The following is a 24,725-nucleotide window of genomic DNA, read 5'->3' on the forward strand; positions in this document are numbered from 1 at the left end:
GTCATTTCCAGACACACGAAGGACCAGGAGGTGATTGGGAGTGATCAGCATGGATTTGTGAAGGGAAAATCATACAGCCTGGTAGCCTCTTATGATGAAACAAATGGTTTGGTGGACAAGAGGATGGCATTGGATCTTGCTTGTCTTGAATTTAGCAAGCTTTCCCACATTGTTTCCCCAAAAGTCTTCACATACAGTCTGATGAGGCATGGAATAGATAAATAGACACTGAGGTGGACTGAAAGCTGGCTGAACTGCCAGGTTCAAAGGGTTGTGATCACTGCATAAATGGATGCTTATGACATCCATTTATGCAGTGATCATTTATACAGTGACATGCATTTATGCAGTAAAGGACTTTGACTAGGTGATTGCCAGAGGACCACTCCAACCTTGGTGATTCTGTGATACTGATTCTGATCTACAGGTCACTATCACATATTCTTTCTGAAGAAATTCCTGATTTCAAGGGAATTAATCTGATTTTCATTTTTTATTTTGTGCTAAACTGCAAGTTACTTATGAATCTAGGTTTGACTCTGATATTTGGAAATGTAGTATAGGACCTAAAGACAGCTTTTCTGGGGCAGACTAAAGGTCCATTTCAGTTATCGACTGCTACCTGACAGTAAGTAGGATCAGATGTTAAGCAGCAAGTACAGGAACAGTCAAACCTACAGTAACACTTCCCTTGGTGTACTTACTCACACCAATTTGCTATATGCTCTCTTTCTTTTTCTTGATATCCAAAGCCCTTTTATAAATGCCAGATAGGATTTTGAAGCCCACAGATTGAAGCATACAGGTGAAAAAGAGATTCGAAAGAAGTGAGGCATAAGGAGGGAATAACACTGTGCTGAATTCTTCCCTTGCAAAGCAGTTTATAATCAAAAGACTAAGATGACATGCACTTTGAAATGGTGATCATTCAAACTATTCCACGTTACTTTCTTTGATGGTGGTTTTCCATTGGCTGACCTTCACAGCGATGGAATGGGGTCTACTGAGACTCAGATGAGTATCCTAGAGAGTTAGTCTCTGTATGAGAAAGGCATTCCTTTTCTTTTGGATGCTGGAGTTTGGTAGTACCACTTCTTCCAAAGGACATTGTCCTTTATTCCCTATCTGCATGATAAGTCTACATTTTTTTTAAATGGAAGAATGATCTCACTATATGATACCAGCTTTAGGGAGTTCAGTTACAGGTCTAAAATGCTTATGATATAACATCATTCAGTAGTCACAAATTTGTGCTTCCTGACAATCAATTCCAGAAGTCTTATTCTATAGTGACCATTTTACATGTAGGTTTCCCTCTTTATAGATAAAATTCAGACAAGGCTTATTAATTTTAGCAACAATCAGATTCTATGTAAATCTTTAACAGTGGTGTAAACACTGTTTTCATGCTAACACACATTCTTTTCTCCTTTCCATGTAGAAGACATCTAGAAGAATTATTCAGAGGGAGTAAGTATGTATATGAGGAAGTTATGTGAAATGTTTCCTGCCATATGGGAGCAGATTATTGGGTCTGCCGTGCATCATAAAGTTTCCTGTATGCAATTAATAATGTAAGTGCAAATTGGAATGGAAAAGATTGATAGCATGAAGCAAAGTAGTAGCTTCATTTACTGTCTAATAACATAGCAAATATGACATACATTTCTGAACATGTTTTTTTTTTCCTAGCATAAATTCTTTTTAGCACAAATATTTTCCTAACACCCTTTTAATATTAAAATACTAAAATATCTGCAAATGAATTAATATTAACCATGAAAGATTGCATATTTTTATAATTTGAAAAGTTTTTTTGAAAAGTTTTACATCACTGCTGTTAATAGATTTGTCTGCAAGCTGCTTTTCTTCCCATCTTTCTGAAGGGCAGCATAGCTGATGATAAATAAATGGAATTATTTCTTAGAATAAACACAAAATTCATGGCAATGTGTACTTAATGTTATACATGAATGTCTTGAGCATTACTTTTTGTAGCCCTGAGGCACTGATACTCTATTTTACTATAGCACAGTTAGGAGGAGAAAGCAATGCGGTATCCTTCCATAGCTTGATCCTTTAAAGTCTGTCTTTAAGAGTCTTCACCATGACAGATTATCACTAAAACAGCTTGGCAGGTCAAAAACCTTAGAACAGCTTCAGCTGCAAGAAAAATATAGAGATGTGAAGGAAGATACAATTCCCTTCTCCTTTGTACACATTGTGAGATATCCTTGCAAAACAAAATCTTTACAGAAAAAAAAAAAAAGAAAAATCCAAATTTTTACTCTGTCAAGGCAGTCCGTTACATTCATCTCAGCAGGAACTCCAAAAAGAGGATACATAAACAGAGGAAAAAGCATTACTGTCTGGTGTCTTTCTGATCATGACAGCAATAATGCATCATAGTTTAATAACATCTAAGTACTGAAAATACATCCATAGTTTCTTATTTACGCTGTATTTTATTTGAATACTATCTGCATAGATTTTAGTAAAGATTTTGACATTGTTTTCCACAGCACTCTTCTGGAGAAACTGACTGCTCATAGCTTTGATGAGCATATGCTTTGCTGGAAAAAAAGCTGGCTGGATGGCTGGGCCCAAAGAGTTGTGGTGAATGGAGCCAAATCCAGTTGGAAGCAGGTCACTAGTGGTATACCCCCAGGCTCAGTGCTGGGGCCAGTTCTCTTCAATATGTTTATCAGTGATCTGTATGAGGTGATTGAGTGCACCATCACTAAGTTTGCAGATGACACCAAGTTGGATGGGAAAGTTGATCTGCTCAAGGGTAGGAAGACTCTGCAGAGGGATCTGGATAGACTGGACCAATGGGAAAAAGCCAGCTGCATGAAGTTCAACAAGGCCAAGTTCAACAAGGTCCCGCACTTGGGGCACAACAACTCCATCCAATACTACAGGTTTGAGGAAAATTGTCTAGAAAGCTTCCTGGAGGAAGGGGATCTGGGGGTATTAGTCAATAGTTGGCTGAATATGAGCCAGCAGTGTGCTCAGGTGGCCAAGAAGGCCAACAGCATCCTGGCTTGTATCAGAAATAGTGTGGCCAGCAGGACTAGGGAGGGGATCATCCCTCTGTACTTGGTTCTGGTGAGGCTGCACCTCAAATACTGTATTCAGTTTAGGGCCCCTCACTACAAGAAGGACATCGAGGTATTGGAGTGTGTCCAAAGAAGGGCCATGAGGCTGGTGAATGGTCTAGAGAAAAGTTTGGTGGGGAGTGGTTGAGGGAAGTGGCATTATTTTGCTTAGAGAAAAGGAGACTTGGGGAGACCTTATCACTCTCTACAACTACTTCAAAAAAGATTGTAGTGGGTTGGGATTCAGTCTCTTCTCCCAAGCAACAAGTGATAGGACAAGAGAAAATGTCTTCAAGTGGTGCCTGGGGAGGTTTAGGTTGGATATTAGGAAAACTTTCATCACTGAAAGGGTTGTGAGGCATTGGAACAGGCTGCTCAGAGAGGCAGTTGAGTCACCATTCCTGGAGGCCTACAAAAAAATGTGTAAACATGGTCCTTAGGGACATAGTTTAGTCACTTGGCAGTGATAGGCTAACAGTTGGACTTGATGATCTTAGAGGTCTTTTCCTAAATGATTCTATGACTCTGTGATTAACTACCAGTTTCAGATGACCTCAAGAAGAGGTAATATTTCTGCATTAATACAAGAACACACAACAATTTTTCCACTGAATTATTTCATTCTCCTAACATGCATCACAGTTCCTTTACTGATTTCTGAGGAGTTGCTATAAATTGAGGAAAAGAAGTATGAATAGGAAAAGAACTGAGGAAAAAAGGAAAGAGGAGTCTGGAGAAGACAAATTCTGGTCTTGATTACATGTCACTGACCAGGAAAGGGACATAAATCGTGGAAATTCTCTTCTGGGAAATTCTTCTCAGTTATGTAGTTGTGATCTGATTTGGAGCTGTGGTAACTTCTGCTGTAGTTATATATATTTATGATCCAAGAAGGCAGGTGGTCTCTTGTTCGACTCTCTTGTTTGGGGAGCCAGGAGGCACTTGGCCACGGGTAGCCGAGGCAGTCAGTCTCCTGGACCAGGTCCACGCCCAGGCCCCACAGACTCTGCACCCCCAAGGCACCACAGGGCCCCTGGGCTTCTGCTAGTGGTAGATAAATTCACATTCAGTGTCTTCTTGTCAGTAACCTTGGTGAAAGGATAGGCCCGGCCCAACCCAGCCTGGCTAGGTGCTGTGACAGGACCCAGGCTGTCTGCTGGGAGAGAGCCAGGAGAGGCTAGGGTGAGGGCCCCTGCTGCAGTTGGGAGCTTCCTTAGAACCCTAGCCCTCTGCATGGCCTTGCTCAACTGGTTGGGGTGCAGTGACTGGCATGGTGCATAAATCTTGCATAAAGGGGAGGGATTCAGTTAACCAGAGGCGATACTGTCTTATCTGCCTGACTAAGACAATGCCTGCTTAACAGCTGTTTTTTCTGAATGGGACAGCATTTTAGCTCACAGAAGATTTAAAAAAAATAACAAAAGGATATGGTAAGAATGTTTAAAATGAATGCCATATGCCTCTGCTGTTTTATTAAATAATCAGTGTACATTTAATCGCAATTTCACATTTTATTTTCCAAATTTTTTTTTAAGTCTTTCATATTGGTCAGTCAGATGTACTTAATTCTAAGGACCCATGAAACAGAAAAGCCCATATATATTCAGTCAGCTTCTTCAAGACATTGTATTGATATAAAACAAAACAAAAAAAAATCCTTTAATTTAATTGATATATATTTATCAATTGTTATACATTTTAAGCCATAAAGATGTATGAATTTATTCTTAGATAATTAAAAGTAAACATTTATCTCTAAGTAAACAATAAAGTTACTTATTTTAATAATGTTATTTGAAGGTTCAGCTAATTATTTGTATCTTAGTGTTCCTCAGGTCCTCAGAACATTACTTTATTTATTTCAGTCTAATCTTTTTTCTTTCTCTGCTTTGATTTAAAGTTTCATCTTACATACAGAGAAAAGAGTAACTTTATTTACATTAGTAGTCTGATTTAATTTATTTGAAGTACTTATGAAGTACTTGCAATGGCAATCGTGCAGCGGTCTGATTTTAAAAATAGCAAGGTTTTACAGTATTATGCAAATTGGCGCATATTTTTTGGACATATATGTATACTTAGAATTTGGCAAATGGTTTGTGAATAGTTATCAACATATAAAATTCTACATGTAAGTTCATTTTCAAATAATTGATTCAGTTATGAGAAGAGTTTTGCTTGAAAGAAAACTAAGCAAAAAGGTTGAAATATCATAGAAGGATGGGTAGAGTTATTTATGCCTTGAACTGTTCAGATGTTATACAGAATAGCAAACCCCCCAAAATCATAGACATTAAAAATATATTTCATTCTTTTTTTTTCTAAGAATGAAAGGAGACAGAAGGAGACAGAAACTATACTAGAGTAGATGTTATTAAATCCTTTTCTTATCCACACAGCTGTTTTCACAAAAGGCAATAAGGTTAGTCAAACATGGTTTGTCCCTAGTCCAAACATGGTTTGTTCCACAAAGGATCTTCTTGATTACCTTCTTTTACTTCACATGCTTGGAAGGAAACCCCAAGAAAATATACTCTGAGATTTTTCCAAGGACTACACTGAAGGTGACTTGCTGGCATAGCCCTGGATCTTCCCTTTTGTATTCCTTAAAAATGAGTGTAATATCATCCTCTGTCTGGTTATGTGGGACCCCTTTCACTTGATAAATGTTTTTGTAGATGCTAAACAGAAGCCTCAGTATCAGAAAACTTTTTCAGCACTTTAAGGTGAACCCCATGTGATGCCATGGATTTGAATACATCCATAAACTGTTCCTTTCCCATATGTGCCCAGGTATCATTTATGAAGTTGAAAGTAGGTAAATCATAGACGTTGTTAGCCTTTTCCAAATTGTCCACCACTAGCTTTTCTCCTGTATGTACAAATAGATCTCTTCCTCGATTTTTCTATGCCCATCTTGAAGATTTCCTACTTGTTACACGTTATGACTAGATCATTTTAACTTCATCTAGTCTCTGGCTTTTTTGATTTCATGCACAAGTGTACAAGCAATACTTTAAGGTTCCCTCATCCTTGCCCATAATTGTTTCCACTTCCTTTATGCTTTTTTTCTTTTTGCAATTTAGTTCTTTGTGAAGGCCTTTATCTAACAAGGTGGGCCTTCTAGTGAAATCCCTGGTCTCCCTGACCATTACAATATCTTGTTTATAAATTCTCTCTGTCTCTTAGATAAACCATGTCTCATAGGCACCTTTCTACTTCATGGCAATTACTCAGGGTATCCTGTTCAGCAATTCCTTAAATAAACCGAACTAAGTCCAGGCTGTTAATTGTACTGCTTACCTTCCCAGATCTTTCCTTTAGATCCTACACTCAATCAGTTCATGATTATATTGTCCCTATTTGCAAGCACCAGCACAAGGGGAGCATTAGAGTGGTTGATTTCTCCCGCTCTCTTTGTGAAATTTTCACCAGCATAATCTAGGAACCCCTTACATTGCTTGGACAGCACTGTGTCTTCTTACCATCAGATAATTGCATAGTTGAAATTCCCCATGAGGTTCAGGTCTTGAGATCAAGAGACTTCTACTAGTCATGTACAAAAAGCCTCATCCAATCCCTCCTCTTGGTCAGGTGGTTTGCGATGGATCTGCACCACAACACTGCACTGTTGCTTTACCTCTGATCTCAGTTTGTAAAGCCTCAGCAGACCAGTTCACAGTGAAGGACCTCATTTACTCACCCTCTTATATTTCCCTACCTATCCTTCCTAAAAGTCTTGGTAAGTTTATTTTGTTCATGATAAAAGATTTTTTTTTTCTTTTTCTTCCATGTCCTGTAAAACTAATTATGTTTTGAAGCACAGATTCTGACAGAAACTTAATGAAAGGGAACATAAAAAATTAAGTTAATTATCTTGTTAGTTCTTGATGAATTACTGTCCTGTTATTCATGCAAATAATGTACCAACAGTTACTAAATCTTGTAAATTTCCTCATCTCATTGTCTGATATCTGTTGACAATTCTGAGACAATAATCAGTTATTAGGACTGACCTCTATACAAACAAAATGGTAGAGTTTAGCAAAATCATCTCAAACACAAGTATTACTTTGGATTATTCAGATTTCTCAGAACTTCCTTTTCTCCTTTGTGTTTTCTCTCCTTGTAGACCACAGTACTACAATACATAATTCTAATAGTTTGTGCTCATATTCTATTACCACAATTGTAACTCATTTACTGAATCTCCCTAAGCAATGGAAGAGCAGAATATAACCATGGAAACACTGTAGACCTCCCTCAGATATGCTTAAAAGCAGTATATATTTCCATGCTCATTTAGCTTTTCTCAGTATTCCCTTGTGTCATTTCAGTTCTTTGCAGCTTTATTTATATTACAGTACAAGTAGAGAGAATTGTTAATGGGTAAAAAGGTTTCAGATAGAATATTTGTCATTTGTGATGGAAGACCGAGGAATTAGATAATGAAAAATGCTATTTATACATTACTTTTTCATTATATAATTTAAAAATTAGCTATCTGATTTCATTATCATAAAATAATCTTGAAGTTTTGAGTCTGTGTGACAAAGCTTTAAACTTCAGAAAGAATAAAAACACTGGATTGTGCTGCTGTCTTTAAATCTGATTTTCTTCACTCTATCACTGATAAGGCTGATAGATTTGAATCTCAATGATATTTGATTCTCATTAATTTTCTATAGTATTATACTTGCTTCCTGGTAAGTTACTGCTATTTTGTTGTTGTTGTTTGTTGTTGTTGTTTTTTCCTACTGATGAAAGACTCAGTCTTTCACTTTTACTTCTGTTAGACATTATTGAATTTTACTGAAGATAATTCTTGCTATTGTATTGAAGATAATTCTCTGGAATTTCTAAGGCATTGTACTAACTAGCATATCCTAGTCAATGAGGATATACTAACTAGCATATCCTCAAGTCAAATAATTCAATAGTATTATCCCTATAGTTCAAGACAACAGATTAAGAAAGAAGTGTTTCAGTTCAAGTTTGGACTCATCTTTCAAGTCCTAATAAAAACAAGCTATCTTTGTCCCTGCTCAGCTTTAAAAGTAGCTGAATATGGATCTTGAATATCAGTATTCAAGCCAGTAAATCCCAAGAAACGGGCAACACTTATTCCTGCATAGGCTATCACCACAATCAGTTTAACAGGCAGATTCCACATGCCTTTTTAACTTAAATTTATTGATCTTATTACGATTGGTTTTGCAGACTAGCTTAATCAAGTTTAATGTTCTCCTTTGTCACCTTTGTGATTTAATCAGAAAATTCAGTCATTTTGAAGGTCTTCCTTATCTTACTGTAGATTAGTTTTCTACAATAGAAGTACAGTTCTGTTTTCTTACTGTGCTGGGTCTTTCTTTTTGCACGCTTAGCATTTTTATCAGTTTGGTCTGCCTTGCCCCTTGCATTATTCTCCTAGAAAAAGTTCAGATATTAGGTGCAAATCTCCAGGCAGATTTTTGCATAAAAACTCAGTAAGTGCACAACACCTTGACTTTTTTTTTTTTTTTTTTTTTTTTTAACCCTACTACAAGCCCCGAACCTCTAAGGTCATCATATTCAGCAAATAGATATTATGCATCACATTTCATTTCTAAAAATTTTGTTACATTTTTTCCTAGTGAGCAAATCAACATAAATTTGAGACATATTTTACCAATCATTTTATTTTGTTGCAGAAGACACTATGTTTATACATGAAAGGCCTTGTATCAGCTGGGCCCATGATGGTTATCTTAGATACATGTAAAAATCATTGCAACCATTTTAAGTACATATGTATAAATATTTTTTCCACTGTCTGCAAGGGAGAAGTGAGAAATGGAAAAATTTTTTTTTCAGCTGAAGATCAAGGCCTTGACCAGAAGAGGGGGGTAAGGAAGAAGGAAAAAATGACACATATAACTTCAGATCTAAATACACTGTTTCTGAGAACAGTGAATGAAGTGGGGGGGGGGGGGGGGGGGGGGGAAATTTATATGGACTGTACTGAAAAGGCTCTTAAGAAGAAGAAGGAATTAATATTTTGGGAGACAGGCTGACAGGCACTAGTAAAATAGATTTATTAAGAGAAATTTCAAACTTGACTTCAGATCCTGTTTGACTTGTGTAGAAAAGATGAGGTTTAGGATGGTACTGGTTACATAGTATTTAAAAGAGATAGTTGCAATACTTTTAAGGTAAAATGCCATGAAGATATTTCTTTTTTATAATGTTATCTTTTATCACAGATCTGAATAGTGTTCAACAGTGCTTTTTAATAAGTGAGGTGCTAACAGTATTTAGTTACAAACTTGTGGGACTCTTGAGCAGCTTAAAGCTTTAGAATAAATATTTTAAAAGAATTTCTCAGGTAATTATAAGTAGCAGTTTTCTTTTTAAAACATAACAACTATGTATTGAAGTGTACTATAATTCTTAAAATTTTGATGGAAAATCTTTGGAATTTACAGCTTTGGTGAAAGGATGTTTGTGGTCTTTTTGGTTTCAAGATGAAAATTACAAGATCCATTATATAAGGGATTTAACATGATGCCATATCCCATCAAAGTATTTTAGCAAATTTTGTCTTGATAGTTTCACAAATCTGATGTAACATTGAAGATCTTACTACCAAAAATAAATAAATAAATAAATAATTGTTTTCTGTCAAAAATCAGCAACATGGTGAAAGAGATATAAGATAAAAGCAATATATAGCTGTTAGTTTTTTAAAAAATGACAAAAGAAAAAAAAAGAGTTTCAAGACTGTCTTTTTAACAGAAAAATGGGTAGTTTGCAAATATTGTATAGGCAAGAATCATTTATCTATAAAAGAGTGTTATAACACATATACCATAACTTCTGCATGTGCCTCTGTACAACACCGAAGAAATGTAGAATACACCGATTTAAAAAAAAAATGTGGACTTGATATTGTCTACAAGACATGGTGTTCTTTTCTGGAAATAAATTCGACTTCCAAGTTACTGTTAACTGGCATGCAGCTCTTTGCTGACTCTTTCACAAATCCTGTGAAAAAGATGAAAAGAAGAAAAAAAAGGTGCAAGTAACCATGCAAACTTAAAGAGGTGGAAGTTCCTTTTTTGTTAGTTTAGGGCAATATAATAGACTCCTTGTCCACACTGAAAAGGAATTACTTATCCAGAGAATTCTGATGTTTTTTCATACAACTTTCCTGAGGATCAAGAACTTTAAGGAACATCATTTCTAATAGTTCTTTATGCTTTCCATTCAAAGGATTATGGTTCATGTAATACACTACATGGTCAATATCAGGCCTATGCAAAGTAATATTTCTGCTGTTTCTTTTGGTCTGAAGCCATTTTCAATCCTATCCTGTTTAATGTCAGCTTAGGTGAAGTAATTCATATCCTAGCATAGAAGGGAAAAAAAAAGAGTATGAGTATCATTAGCAATGCTGTCAGGTGCTGTATGACTTGGCTTTAACAGACAGAAAGGTGGGAGAGAAAAAACAAACAAACAACCAAACCAAACCAAACCAAACCAAACCAAACCAAACCAAACCAAACCAACCAAACAAAAACCCTTCCTTTCACTACTGTTTATTTACTTATTTATTTTGAGAAACCAGATTGTGAAATTTTATTTTTAAATAGGCAACTCACAGAAAGTAACAGAAATCTTAAAAAAACAAACAAACAAAAAACACTAAAATTAGCTTTTTAAAAAGTTAATTATTATATTATCCTTTCCTATTTAAATAAATAATAATAACCCAAAATCCCTCTAAAGGAAAAAGCCAAAACAGAAAAACAGAAGAACTCTAACAGTAAGTATTCTTTTATTGTATAGTACCTGGATTTGGGAGAGATAACAGCAATCTTGAACTCTCTTAAGTTCCAGAAATAAAATACTTCAGGAAATTGCTTTTGAATTGCTATGAGAGGTGATATAAATCAAACAATTTCTTCAGCAATCGCACATTGAGTATGTGAAATGGCATGTGTAACAGGTACTTGCCTGATGGCATTGTGCTAAATTAACTGGTCCAATTAACAGCATGGGACACTTCTACGATTAATTGAAAATCATTAGTTTATTTAAAGTGTTGGTTTTAAGTATTTAAAAGTGTATACTGTAGTAATGTTAGATTTCTGTAAGTGATACTGTTATTAAGTGGTAATAAGCTTTTTTTTTTTTTTTTTTTTTTTTTTTTCTTATGAAGGTAAGATGTGACATGGGGACTGTGCTTTTAATTGCTAAACTCCCTAGAGAGTCTATACAGCTCCTATGTTTTGCACAGATTTTGTAACAGGTTACACAGTCAAACAAATCTCTCTTAAAGCTTTTTCATGGAATGATCAATGAATACCACAGAAGTATAGTCAGGAAAGGTACAAAATTTATATTTACACATGTATGGGAAGAAGCACAAACAAACATGTGACAATACAGTCATTAAGGTTGCAAATATCCCAGAAAAGGCATATACATAAATGTGACATTCCTTCATTCAATGCAGTAATCATATACACATAGTACACAGACAGAAAAAAAAATTCTATATCAACAGGCACTTGAAATTTCAAGATTTTTTAAGATATGAAGATACAAATATGAAGACAGAGTAATGTAGGTTGGTCTGGTCAGTTTTGGAATGTGCCCCACTATTTAATTGTAGGAGGGATTACACTAAGAGCATCTATTTAATTTCCACAGAAATTTGAATTTTATCAAAAAAAAAAGCCCCACCTTTCTTCTTCCTCTAGCCTGGCATTTCTGGCATTTCCATGTCTGAGCAGCAGCAATTTATACAGCTACTCAGCTTAGGAAACTGACTTCTCTCAGAATTAATAATTTAGTTTATTCATTTGGCTTGTTACATGCATAAGTGCTAATACAGACACAACAATCTTGGTACAAGACCAGTCCTCTCAACAGCAGCCCATACTTATATTGGAGTGGACCAAGTAAGGAATTTCAGAATGAAATGTAATGCAGCCTAACCAGAATGCTAAATGTAATTACATGATAATAATGATCCCTGTAATTTCAAACAGATTAAAAACCATGAAAGTATGCAATTATTTATGTCTGAGCTGATGGCAGAACATATTTGTTGTGCTTATGCATTAAATAAGTATGACAAGCCAGCTACAGACGTATGCAGACATATAATGCAAGTGTAATAGCTAGAAATATAAGAAGCGTTAGGCAGCAATAACTCAAACTTACAGCATCATGTGCCTTCAAAGTGTAGTTATAAGCACTAGTAGTGTCCATAATGTTTCTGTGAAAATAATGTGTCCTGTTTTAAACATTGTAATTCAACAAGTCTACTCAAAGGTATTCAGTCTGCAAGAGCCAAAACTAGGAGTCAGGGCATCTTGAATATCAGCTCTGTTTTCAGGCCTGTAGAAAAGCCAATTCATAGAAGAAAACCCATGCAGAAACGAACAGGTTTCTACAGGTTTATAGAATTCAGAAAAAACAAAACCATTAAACACACAGGGTGGTCTTTTGCACTGACAAGTCTCAGTTAGTTGTTGATTTTTTCTGGCAATGTACAAGGAGTATGGAAGTGGTTTTGCATAAACAAATGTGGACTTTCAGCCTTACTGTCTTGAAGGTATGATTTACTTGAACCTAGTTATCCCAAAGTCACATTGGCAAAACATCGAGTGGTTGTCTATCAGGAAGGCCTTTATTAAGGGAGAAACATGTACTTTTGAAAAATGCTAGCCCTAAGGCATTTTTTTATTCAACCCCATTCTGTGCTTCTCCTATGCACCAGTGACTGTATTCCAAATACCTAAATATACACCAGCCTACACAGAAGATAAGTAGCTATACTGTCTTAAATAAAAGGAAAAAAAAATGACAACAACAACAACAAGATCTGAATCTTTGCATAATGATATACAATTCAAATTATTTGTCCATATTTTAGTCTTGTCTTCCACTTTTAAATCTGTTTATTCCTGTAATATTCCTGTGTATTGCTAAAAGCACTCTCTTCACTGGAAATATTTCAACTCTTTACTAAGAAAATATTGTAATAATAACATAATAAATAAATAAATAATGCTTTCCTATTTGTGTTTTCAAACACCTAAAAGAGAACTGATTTGTTTCTACAGGTGAAAAATATTGAGGAAGCTAAAATAGATGAAAAAAAATGTAAACTGTTGGGAAGGGATTTATGTTAGTCTACATGGTTCCTTTCTTGGTTGAACTATGAAAGAAAGAAGTACTTTTTAATATGGCATTTGATGTCCCAAGTTAGCATTGCCATGGGTTTCTGAACTCCATGTCACAGAATATGAACTGTAAAATTAAAATAGCTGATAGTTGTTTAATTCATATGGTGAACATTTCAGATTTTATTATCTTGAAAAATACACCATAGTGTCTCTGTTTAGCTGGGGGATTGACAAGCACCCTCTAGGTCACTGAATCCAACCCTGATAGTTACCAGCATGAGGAATCTTTTTTTACAAATGGCTTTGCAAAGTGTCTGCTTTACTTGGCACCCAAGGACCACTGCTCTCACTTAAGTTTAAACATCAAAGGTTTCAGGATTACATTGGGACACAGGAGAAATGCAGCACATCTTAAGGCATTCCCTGGATCACAGTTTCCTGAAATATCAAGGAATGAAGTTAAAAGCATGCAAAACTTATAGATAACTAATTTACATACACTCTATACTAGTTGTGGTTTCCTTTCAGCAATTTATTAACCCCCAGACAAAGATAAATGAAACATTTAGTGTGGTCAGTAATGGGGAGACAGAATATCGGTGTTTAAATTAAATTAAATCAAATTAAAGCTGACATTAAATACAGCGAAAATTTAAAGAGAGCTTGGGCTTCCTAGAATGAGCTTCCTAGAATAAAGATATTGGATCATTTGTCACATGCATACATGAAAATATATTTGACACCTTTTTATGAAATTCTTATGAAATCAATAAACTTATGTTATATAAATATGTGAGCTGGGGGTGTTTCAATAAATCCTTTTAGATTTCCATGCTCGGTTCCTTTAGCAGCAAAAACAGTTCTAGAAGTCAGAAAATACTTATAGTTCCCACCACCCACAGTATGTCACTCTGCTTTCATGCAAGTTCTGTGAACAATTTTGTTGGTTTTCATACATTGAACTTAAAATATCGTACTGTTGATTTTTACTATTTGAAAAAGTACATATGGTACCATGGTACCAGAGAAGATCAGTATAAATCTTTCATAATTTTAAACTGGATTTTTAAATTCCTCAATCTAGATTTGAGGGAATCTGTAGTTGTGACCAAATACAGATTTATTTTTATTTTTATTTATTTATTCATTAGTTTGTGCAAAGACAGGGGAGTTTTATTTTATTGTTTGTAATTAATGAGAAGCTCCATTGGCATAATTTAATAATCTTATTGGCATAATCTTTTTGTCTGGAAAGTAATTTCATTTTTTTTTTTTTTTGATTCTTCAAGATAAAATAAAAATATCTTGTCTAAATTTTAGTCAATGAAAATAACACTTTTCATTGTTTTACAGCATTAAAGAACATTGGTGAAGGATTCAAGTTAGCTCACTTGAGCTGAAAAAATATTTTGAAAGAAATACACAGTGATGATAACCAATATTTACAAACATTGAAATGTTTAACAAAAATCTGTTAATTAAAACAATAAAAAATGCAGCTGAAACACTTTTTCTTTTCTTTTCTTTTTTTTTTTTTTTTTTCTTTTTTTTTCTTTTCCTGTACAATTGCCACATGGCCAAGAATTTTGTGAACAGTCTAAGACTACAAATGAGCAGCCAAAAGTTACCAGATCTGTGCAGGCAATAGTAGCCACTATTTTACAGAATTTCAAGTAATTACAGGGTAGCCTCTTGGCAGCTGGATTTCACTTCACAGAAGTGATGATGCTGTACATCAGACCTGGCATGCAGTGAGGGAAAGTTCACATGCCTCAGGTGTCCTAGAGATTGTTCATCATTTAGATCACTGGGAGTTGGTTAAATTCACTGCTCAATCACCAAACACCTTAAAGGAGCTATTAGTTCAAGGAATATTCAAACCCTCTTAAGTCCTTTATGAAAACGAAATCAGTGTGGATTGCCAGCTTGGAAGATTTAAAAATTACTATTTATCAAGTACATTTTATAAAGAAATTAGATTTTGGAACAGTCTCCCTCTGCATCCCTCTAAGTAACTGTGATAAACTTTCTTTTATGATGCCCTTGGGAGGAAATACTTCAGTAATGAAAAGTTATGATTTGTATAGTTTATGTTGCCTTAAGGACATGTCCAGTGCTATTAAGATTGCTAGTCCCCTTCTGAAGAGTTTGGATATCATTATTCTTGATTTATATGTACCACATATTAATGCTGGCTTTGTCTTCCGAGACATTCTTTCATATACGTGGAGCAGCATTATGTACTGCTTCTTCAGGCATTTCCGTCAATTAAAAACTTCAGTAAACTCATGTGTGTGAAACAGAGGGAACAGGTAAGGTAAATGAAGACTGGGCAGCAAATCCTGTGTTAGGATGTTAGCACATTTGATGCGTTTATCAGATTTTGTGTTTCTGCATAACCTTTCTCTTTAACATTCACTGAGGAGTTACAGTTTGTGTTTTTGTTCTTTCCTATAATATTCTGCTTTATTATTCCAGTGGGAAAAATCTTTGACTGAATTGTTTATTATAGTAACAGAGAGCCATTAATGAAACTGAATGTCTGTTGACTAATGAGGAATGTGGATTTACTACCTCTAGTTAATGGGGGGAAGAGATCCACTACTCTAAAATTGTGGTTCCCTCCCCATCCTTGCAATTGCAACCCTTGTTCTATGAATCACTAAGCTAGTAAGAGGTTTTTGTCTGGATGTTAACAATATTGCCTTCAACACTAATGATCTGTTTCCACACATAACCTCTTATCTGAACAGAACCTATCAGGTTCTGAACCTATCCACCTTCTGTTTCCAGCTTCCAGATAACCCATCTTCTAGAAACTAACCTTGCCATATTCTGTTCCTGTTTCTGAAAGCACATACATAGATTCTGACAAGTTAGGTGTCATGAGACAGCGGAGTCCCTTCATCACATCTCAAGAAAGTGATTAATGTTATACTGCTCTATTTTTACCAGATAATAGATGCACTGGCTGATTTCAGGACTCTTGTTATACCCATATGTGGTATTAGCTCTCCTATCTACTCATATTGCTTTGAAGAAAACCTGTATTGTTTTGTAGCAACTCATCCCTCACATAGCAAAAAAGGAAGTCGCCTCTGTTGCTGCTTTTCATAAGGCTACCACTAGACTATGAACTAGTTAATTTTCTGCAATACCAAACTCCTTCAGTCCTTAGTTGGAACACTGAGTCATGAAAATACTGTAATTTGTTGATGAAGTTTCGTGATTTTTGATAATCTGAATTAAAGCTAGGTAGCAGGTTTTCTTCTACTTAATACTCTTTCCACCTTTATAGCATGTGCATCCTTTGTTTTTCCCATTACAGGTCCCTATTGTTAGGCTCCAAAATATTTGTTCAGTTAAAACACATTTTTCCCATCATTAGCTTATGATTCATCTTTTTTTTTTTTTTTTTTTTTTTTTTTTTTTTTTTCTGCAGTGTTGCAAAAACACTGAGAATTTTCACATAATTTTTGACTTAATAATGCCTAAGCTCAAAACATTCAAAACATTTACTTTCAGACAGAACAATGTTAAGAGTATAGTGTACAATCTGAGGCTGTACATTTGAGAGAATCTTTGAGAGTTTTACACAGAGCAAGATCACATCATCATCCAAGGTTGACACAAACAGTTTTATAACTGTTTTGTAAGTGTTAGGTTGCATATCAAGAAATTCCTCCTCAGAACAAAGTCCTGCACATACCATAAAAGACATTTTTAAATTTAATTATTCCCTGTGATCTCCTATTTTATAAATCAGGGCAATGCTTGTTTTAAAATGCAAGACTAAACAGTGTAACATATTCTTGGATATAAGATCCAAGCTACTCTGGCATTGAATATGAAACATAAAAATAGAAATAACTCCAAAGGCATTCAGTGAACTCTCGTGATCTGTCTCTCATATTCATAGCAAATGCTCTGCTGTTAATATTAGTCACCTTTTAGGGAAAAAATCAAACACCTCTCAGTTATTAGCATTACTTTCTCTTGCAATACAAATCTTTAGTTTGTGTCATTGGTTATCACTGTAGCTTTATAGTAAAATCAGTAAAGCTTCTACAACACAGAATTTTTGCATGTAATTAGCAGACAGAGTTTAGAACTGAGATATTATGTGGGTCTGGTTAAAATTACATATTTCTGTACTCATGTGACACCAAATTTTATTGTCTACAAATGACTATGGACTTATTTTAGCACACTCAGGTGAAGAAAAAAAAAAAAAGAAAACCTCACCTCGCAAGAATGTGAAGAAGCTTAAACAGTCTCATTCCTTCCACCAGCACAATTATTATTCCTGAAGTGTGAGATAAATTTCTAGATAATTTCTAGCGGGAGATAGACTTCTGGAGTAACTCCCTGCAGGGCCTCAAGGGGAGGTGCCGAGGTGAGACTCCTCAAATGGGGGCGGACCCCCTGCCCTGTAGCCGTTGGGCAGAGGGAGGGAATCTGGGAGTTGAGGAGGAATGGAGACAGGTCCCTGCTCGACATCGCAGGCGATGCCCTCCCCTTCCGGCCCCACCTTCCCAGGTGCCCTTACGCAACAGGTTTGAGGCCCTAGAGATTGAGAGGCCGGTGTGTGAGGAAGAGGTAGCAAATGTTCCCAGGAGGATGCCTAGGGCGAGGAGGTCAACTCCGCGCCTCAGGACTGCCTCAACCAAGAAAGACAGGAGGGTTATTGTTGTTGGAGACTCTATTCTTAGGGGAACAGAGGGCCCTATTTGTCGGCCTGACCCTACCCGTAGGGAAGTCTGCTGTCTCCCTGGAGCCAGGGTCAGGAACGTTGCCAGGAAGCTTCCTAACCTGGTACGCCCCTCTGACTATTACCCCCTTTTGATAGTCCAGGCGGGCAGTGACAACATCGAAGAGAGAAGCCTCAAGGCTATCAAAACGAACTTTAGGGGACTGGGTTGGTTAGTAGATGGAGCGGGAGTGCAGGTGGTGTTTTCGTCCATCCCTACGGTGGCAGGGAGGGGTTCAGAGAGGACACGGAAAGCCCACCTGTTAAACACGTGGCTCCGGGACTGGTGCCAACGCAGAAATCTTGTTTTTTTTGATCATGGGGCACTTTACTCAGCACCTGGCCTGATGGCCGCAGACGGGTCCCTATCTTTTAGGGGAAAAAGGATCCTGGGCCAGGAGCTGGCAGGGCTCATTGAGAGGGCTTTAAACTAGGTAGGAAAGGGAATAGGGCTGAGGCTAGGATTGTTGGGGCTGTGCCAGGGGGAACAATGGCAAGGCCGGAGGATAAGGCAATGGCCCAGCTGAAGTGCATCTACACCAATGCATGCAGCATGGGTAACAAACAGGAGGAGCTGGAAGCCATTGTGCAGCAGGCAGGCTACGACTTGGTTGCCATCACGGAGACGTGGTGGGACCAATCTCATGACTGGAGTGCTGCAATGCCTGGCTATAAGCTCTATAGAAGGGACAGGCAGCATAGAAGGGGTGGTGGTGTGGCTCTCTATATTAGAGAGTCTTTCGAGGTTGTAGAACTCGAGGTTGAGAATGACAAGGTCGAGTCCCTTTGGGTTAGGATCGGCAGGGACAACAAGGCTAGTGTCCTGGTCGGGGTCTCTTATAGACCGCCGAACCAGGATGAGGAGACGGATGAGGAATTCTACAGGCAGCTGACAGAGGTTGCAAAATCATCAGCTCTTGTACTCGTGGGGGACTTCAACTTCCCTGACATATCCTGGAAGCACAACACAGCCCTGAGAAAGCAGTCTAGGAGGTTTCTGGAGAGCGTGGAAGATAGCTTCCTGACACAGCTGGTTAGTGAGCCTACCAGGGGAGGTGCCCCGCTAGACCTTCTCTTCACAAACAGAGAAGGACTGGTGGAGGACGTGATCGTCGGGAGCTGTCTCGGGCAGAGTGACCACGCAATGGTGGAGTTCACTATTCTTGGCGAGGCCAGGAAGGGGACCAGTAAAACCGCTGTATTGGACTTTCGGAGGGCTGACTTTGAGCTGCTCAGGACACTAGTTGGTGGAGTCCCTTGGGAGGAGGTTCTGAAGGGCAGAGGGGTCCAGGAAGGCTGGGCGCTCTTCAAGAGGGAAATCTTAATGGCGCAGGAACGGTCTGTCCCCACGTGCCCAAAGACGAGCTGGCGGGGAAGAAGACCAGCCTGGCTCAACAGAGAATTGTGGCTTGATCTTAGGAGAAAAAAGAGGGTTTATAAGCTTTGGAAAAGTGGGCAGGCCACTAAGGAGGACTTTAAAGAAGTAGCGAGGCTGTGCAGGGACAAAATTAGGAAGGCCAAAGCTCATCTGGAGCTCAATCTGGCTACTGCCGTTAAAGATAACAAAAAACGTTTCTATAAATACATCAACACAAAAAGGAGGACTAAGGAGAATCTCCATCCTTTACTGGATGCGGGGGGAAACTTAGTTACAAGAGATGAGGAAAAGGCGGAGGTGCTCAATGCCTTCTTTGCCTCAGTCTTTAGCGGCAATACCGGATGTTCTCTGGATACTCAGTACCCTGAGCTGGTGGAAGGGGATGGGGAGCAGGATGTGGCCCTCATTATCCATGAAGAACTGGTTGGTGACCTGCTACGGCACTTAGATGTGCACAAGTCGATGGGGCCGGATGGGATCCACCCAAGGGTACTGAGGGAACTGGCAGAGGAGCTGGCCAAGCCACTATCCATCATTTATCAGCAGTCCTGGCTATCGGGGGAGGTCCCAATCGACTGGCGGCTAGCAAACGTGACGCCCATCTCCAAGAAGGGCCGGAGGGCAGACCCGGGAAACTACAGGCCTGTCAGTTTGACCTCAGTGCCAGGAAAGCTCATGGAGCAGATCCTCCTGAGAGTCATCATGCAGCACTTGCAGGGGAAGCAGGCGATCAGGCCCAGTCAGCATGGCTTTATGAAAGGCAGGTCCTGCTTGACGAACCTGATCTCCTTCTATGACAAAGTGACGCGCTGGGTGGACGAGGGAAAGGCTGTGGATGTGGTCTACCTTGACTTCAGCAAGGCTTTTGACACCGTCTCCCACAGCATTCTCCTCAAGAAACTGGCTGCTCTTGGCTTGGACTGGCGCACGCTTCGTTGGGTTAGAAACTGGCTGGATAGCCGGGCCCAAAGAGTCGTGGTGAGTGGAGCCAAGTCCAGTTGGAGGCCAGTCACTAGTGGCATCCCCCAGGGCTCGGTGCTGGGGCCGGTCCTCTTTAATATCTTCATCGATGATCTGGACGAGGGCATCGAGTGCACCCTCAGTAAGTTTGCAGATGACACCAAGTTAGGTGTGTGTGTCGATCTGCTTGAGGGTAGGAAAGCTCTGCAGGACGATCTGGATAGGCTGCACCGATGGGCTGAGGTCAACTGCATGAAGTTCAACAAGGCCAAGTGCCGGGTCCTGCACCTGGGGCGCAATAACCCCAAGCAGAGCTACAGGCTGTAGTGGGTTTACTTGGCAAGGTTTTGGTAGCAGGGAGCCATAGGGGTGGTTTCTGTGAGAAAGATCTAGAAGCTGCCCCATGTTTGGGAAGGGCCCCATTGTTTTCCAGATCCGAGCCAATAAGCGATGTTGTTTTGCGCCTCTGTGAGAGCATATTTAAGACAGGGAAAAAACGCTGCGCCACACAGCAGCCGGGAGAGTCAAGGGAGTGAGAGAACAGCCTTGCACCAAGGTCAGTGTAGAAGGAGGGGGAGAGGTGCTCCAGGCGCCGGAGCAGAAGTCCCCTGCGGCCTGTGGTGAGGACCATGGTGAAGCAGGATGTCCCCCTGCAGCCCATGGAGTACCACGGTGGAGCAGGGTTCCACGCTGCAGCCCGTGGAGGAGACCACGGTGGAGCAGGTGGCCCTGCACCGACGGAGGCTGTCGCCTGTGGAAGACCCCTGCCGGAGCAGATTCCGGGCCGGACCTGTAGCCCGTGGAGAGGAGCCCACGCAGGAGCAGGTGATCTGTCAGGAGCTGCTGCCCGTAGGGGAGCCAGGTTGGAGCAGTTTTCTCCTGAGGGATGGACCCCGTGGTACGGACCCATATCTGGAGCAGTTCTGGAAGAGCTGCTGCCTGTGGGAAGCCCACGCCGGATCAGTTCATCAAGGACTGCATCCCGTGGGTGGGACCCCACAGCACAGGGGACGAGAGTGACCGAGAAGGAGCGGCAGAGAAGAAGTGCTGCAGACTGACCATAACCCCCATTCCCCGTTCCCCTGCGCCGCTCGGGGGGAGGAGGTGGAAGAGGGTGGATGGGGGGGGAAGGTGCTTTTGTTTTTTTTTTTCCTTTGTTTTCTCACTTCTCTCGCTTGTTAGTTGTAGGCAATAAATCTTACTATCTCCTTATGCCGAGTCTGTTTTGCCCGTTACAATAATTATTGCGTGATTTTCTCGTCCTTATCTCAATCCTTGAGCCCTTTTCACATATTTTCTCCCCATTCCTCTTTGAGGAGGGGGAGTGAGAGAGCGGCTGTGGTGGAGCTCGGCTGCCCACTCGAGCGGAATGGTTGGAGAGCTGCCAGGCAGAGAAGGACCTGGGAGTGATGGTGGATAGTCGGCTGAATATGAGCCAGCAGTGTGCTCAGGTGGCCAAGAAGGCCAACGGCATCCTGGCTTGTATCAGGAACAGTGTGACCAGCAGGGCTAGGGAGGTGATCGTCCCCCTGTACTCAGCTCTGGTGAGGCCGCACCTCGAGTACTGTGTTCAGTTTTGGGCCCCTCGCTACAAGGACATGGAGATGCTTGAGCGGGTTCAGAGAAGGGCGACGAAGCTGGTGAGGGGCCTGGAGAACAAGTCCTACGAGGAGCGGCTGAGGGAGCTGGGCTTTTTCAGCCTGGAGAAGAGGAGGCTCAGGGGCGACCTTATCGCTCTCTATAGGTACCTCAAGGGAGGCTGTAGCGAGGTGGGGGTTGGTCTGTTCTCCCACGTGCCTGGTGACAGGACGAGGGGGAATGGGCTTAAGTTGAGCCAGGGGAGTTTTAGGTTAGATGTTAGGGAGAACTTCTTCACTGAAAGGGTTGTGAGGCACTGGAACAGGCTGCCCAGGGAAGTGGTGGAGTCACCATCCCTGGAAGTCTTCAAAAGACGTTTAGATGTAGAGCTTAGGGAAATGGTTTAGTGGGGACTGTTAGTGTTAGGTCAGAGGTTGGACTCGATGATCTTGAGGTCTCTTCCAACCTAGAAATTCTGTGATTCTGTGATTCTGTGATAAACAGATTCCAAATTACGTACTGTAAGCCCAATGGAAAGTCATTATCATCTGATAATTTTGGTAGAATTTGGCTCTTATTCAACTGTTAGCCCATTACTTGGTTCATAACTAGAATACATTAAAGAATTATTTCTTCATATAACCACAACATAACAAGTATATTTTTTCTTTGTCTTTCTGATAAATCATCATTTCGATGTCTTTAGTTTTATTTCATCTTACTGTGTTCTCTTTATTTCCATGTCTTCTTTTTATTCGGAGAAATAACTTCTAAGATCTAAGGTGCAGGATTTAAGGAGTGGTTTCCTGTTATATTTACTAGGTTTGAGAAAATATTCCTAGTGAATAATTCATTTGATACACTTAACCACTAATAAAGGTGTGCCCATGATATCTGGTCTTATCCAAATACATACTAGTTTGGATCATAATAACGAAAAGAATCAAATAAAAGAACTCCACGGGATTTTCTTCAGAAACCTTACCAATGAAATTCTAATATGATAAGAGATTCTGTAGGATAATTTTAGAACAATCATACCATTAATATCTGCAAATCATATGACATCACTTTGCTTCTTGTTACTTTGTTATCTTTGTATGGAGCAAGAGGAAATGTTCCAATCTGAAACAAGAAAATGACTTGGTAAAGACTTCTTTTACACTGCATTGCTAATGTGTTGTGCTTATTCACAGGGTACACTGTGTAGGAGTAGGAGAAATGGTCCTGTGTATATCCAGGAAAAAATATCTAAGTTCCTTACATGTGTCATTTCTTTAAGATCGATGGGAACTCTGTGGGCAAAGAGACTACATGAGTGGACCCTTAAAGCAGGCTGAGAAGGAGGCTGTGTAGTCATTTGAAATTCAAGCACAGCTTCATCTTGGCCATTAGTCAAGATCAGGCATCTTGGGAGGCTTCCAGTTTCACAAATTAACCTCTGTGAAAGTCCTTTAAAGCTATTCTGTCTTAGAAGAGATCCAAACAAGTGATGCTTTTATCCATAAATCATTAGAGAATGTGAAGAATGGCAAGCCTAACTTTGTGTTTAACAATAGCCTCTGATCTGAAAAATCATGTTGGTGTGAATTCAGCAAAACGTCTGTTCTGTCTCAGGATGTGGCCCTTTGAAATATCTATGTCAGCATCTGGACAAAAAAAGGATTATTAAAAACAAAAAACAACAAAACAAACAAACAAACAAAAAAAAAACAAAAAAAAAAACAAAAATATTGATCTATTATAAATAATGAAAAATAACTTTTGTTTGTGTCTCAGTATTCTCTTTAAATTGTTGAAAAATTCTAGTATGCTTTAAATTGTGAACAATTTCCAGTTCAAATGTAAGTTAAGACAGTAGTATGCAATGTTTGTTAGTTTTGTGAAAGACTGGTTAATCCTATGCATTAGTGCTGGATGTAAGTAAATGGGATGAAAGGAATTGCTCCTATGTCTCGCACCTGTCTAATTTACTTAGAGGTCTTCTCTTCAGACAGAGGGAAGGCCTTTCTAGGAACTGCTTTACTTTTTCTTCTGCTTTTGTGGATACTACAGAGAAATGAACAAAGCTTTTACATTTCTCCTTCTCCTCATTGTGGTCATGCCAGTCTGCTGAGGTTTTTCACAGTGTTACAGAGAACGACCTGCTGCAATGTACTTTTTCTCCCAGAGTACAGCAGAATTGCCTTTGTCTTGCCTGTGGGCTTCACTGTGAACTGATATCTAACTGTGAATCCTAATTACCATCTCTTCATTAAAAATAGTAAATCAGAATTTTAATTGTGGTATTACCTAAGATGGTAGCACAGAAGAAATGCTGTTGGGTATATAAGCAGAGCTTGAAAATTCAAAGATCTGTCTGAAGAGTGCACATATCATGTCTGATATGCAGTTCTTCCTGCCATGTGGCTCAGCACACCTATTTTCTATCCATCAAAAGGTTCTTTCATTAAAATATAAGGCTGGAGGGACCAGTCTTATATCTGCAAGAATAACCTACATAGCCTAAAACTAGCTTTCTATCCCTGCATGGTGAACTCCTGCTTGACAGTTAGGAAGGAGTGACCCCCAGGTTGTGTGAATTATATTCACACCAGGTTGTGGTGCGTTATATTACAGGGTGGTAGTGATTGGTGTAAACCAGAAATACCTACCCTGAAGCTGCTCTCTACTCTTTCCTAGGGGCAATGTCCTGAGAATTTTCAAGCATTAAAAGCTCAAAAAACACGTGAGAATTTAGTTCATAAAGGAATAGACACCTGAACACCTGAATACCCTTCTAA

The sequence above is a fragment of the Aythya ferina genome, assembly GCF_964211825.1.
Source record: "Aythya ferina genome assembly, chromosome: 2".
Lineage (NCBI taxonomy): Eukaryota > Metazoa > Chordata > Aves > Anseriformes > Anatidae > Aythya > Aythya ferina.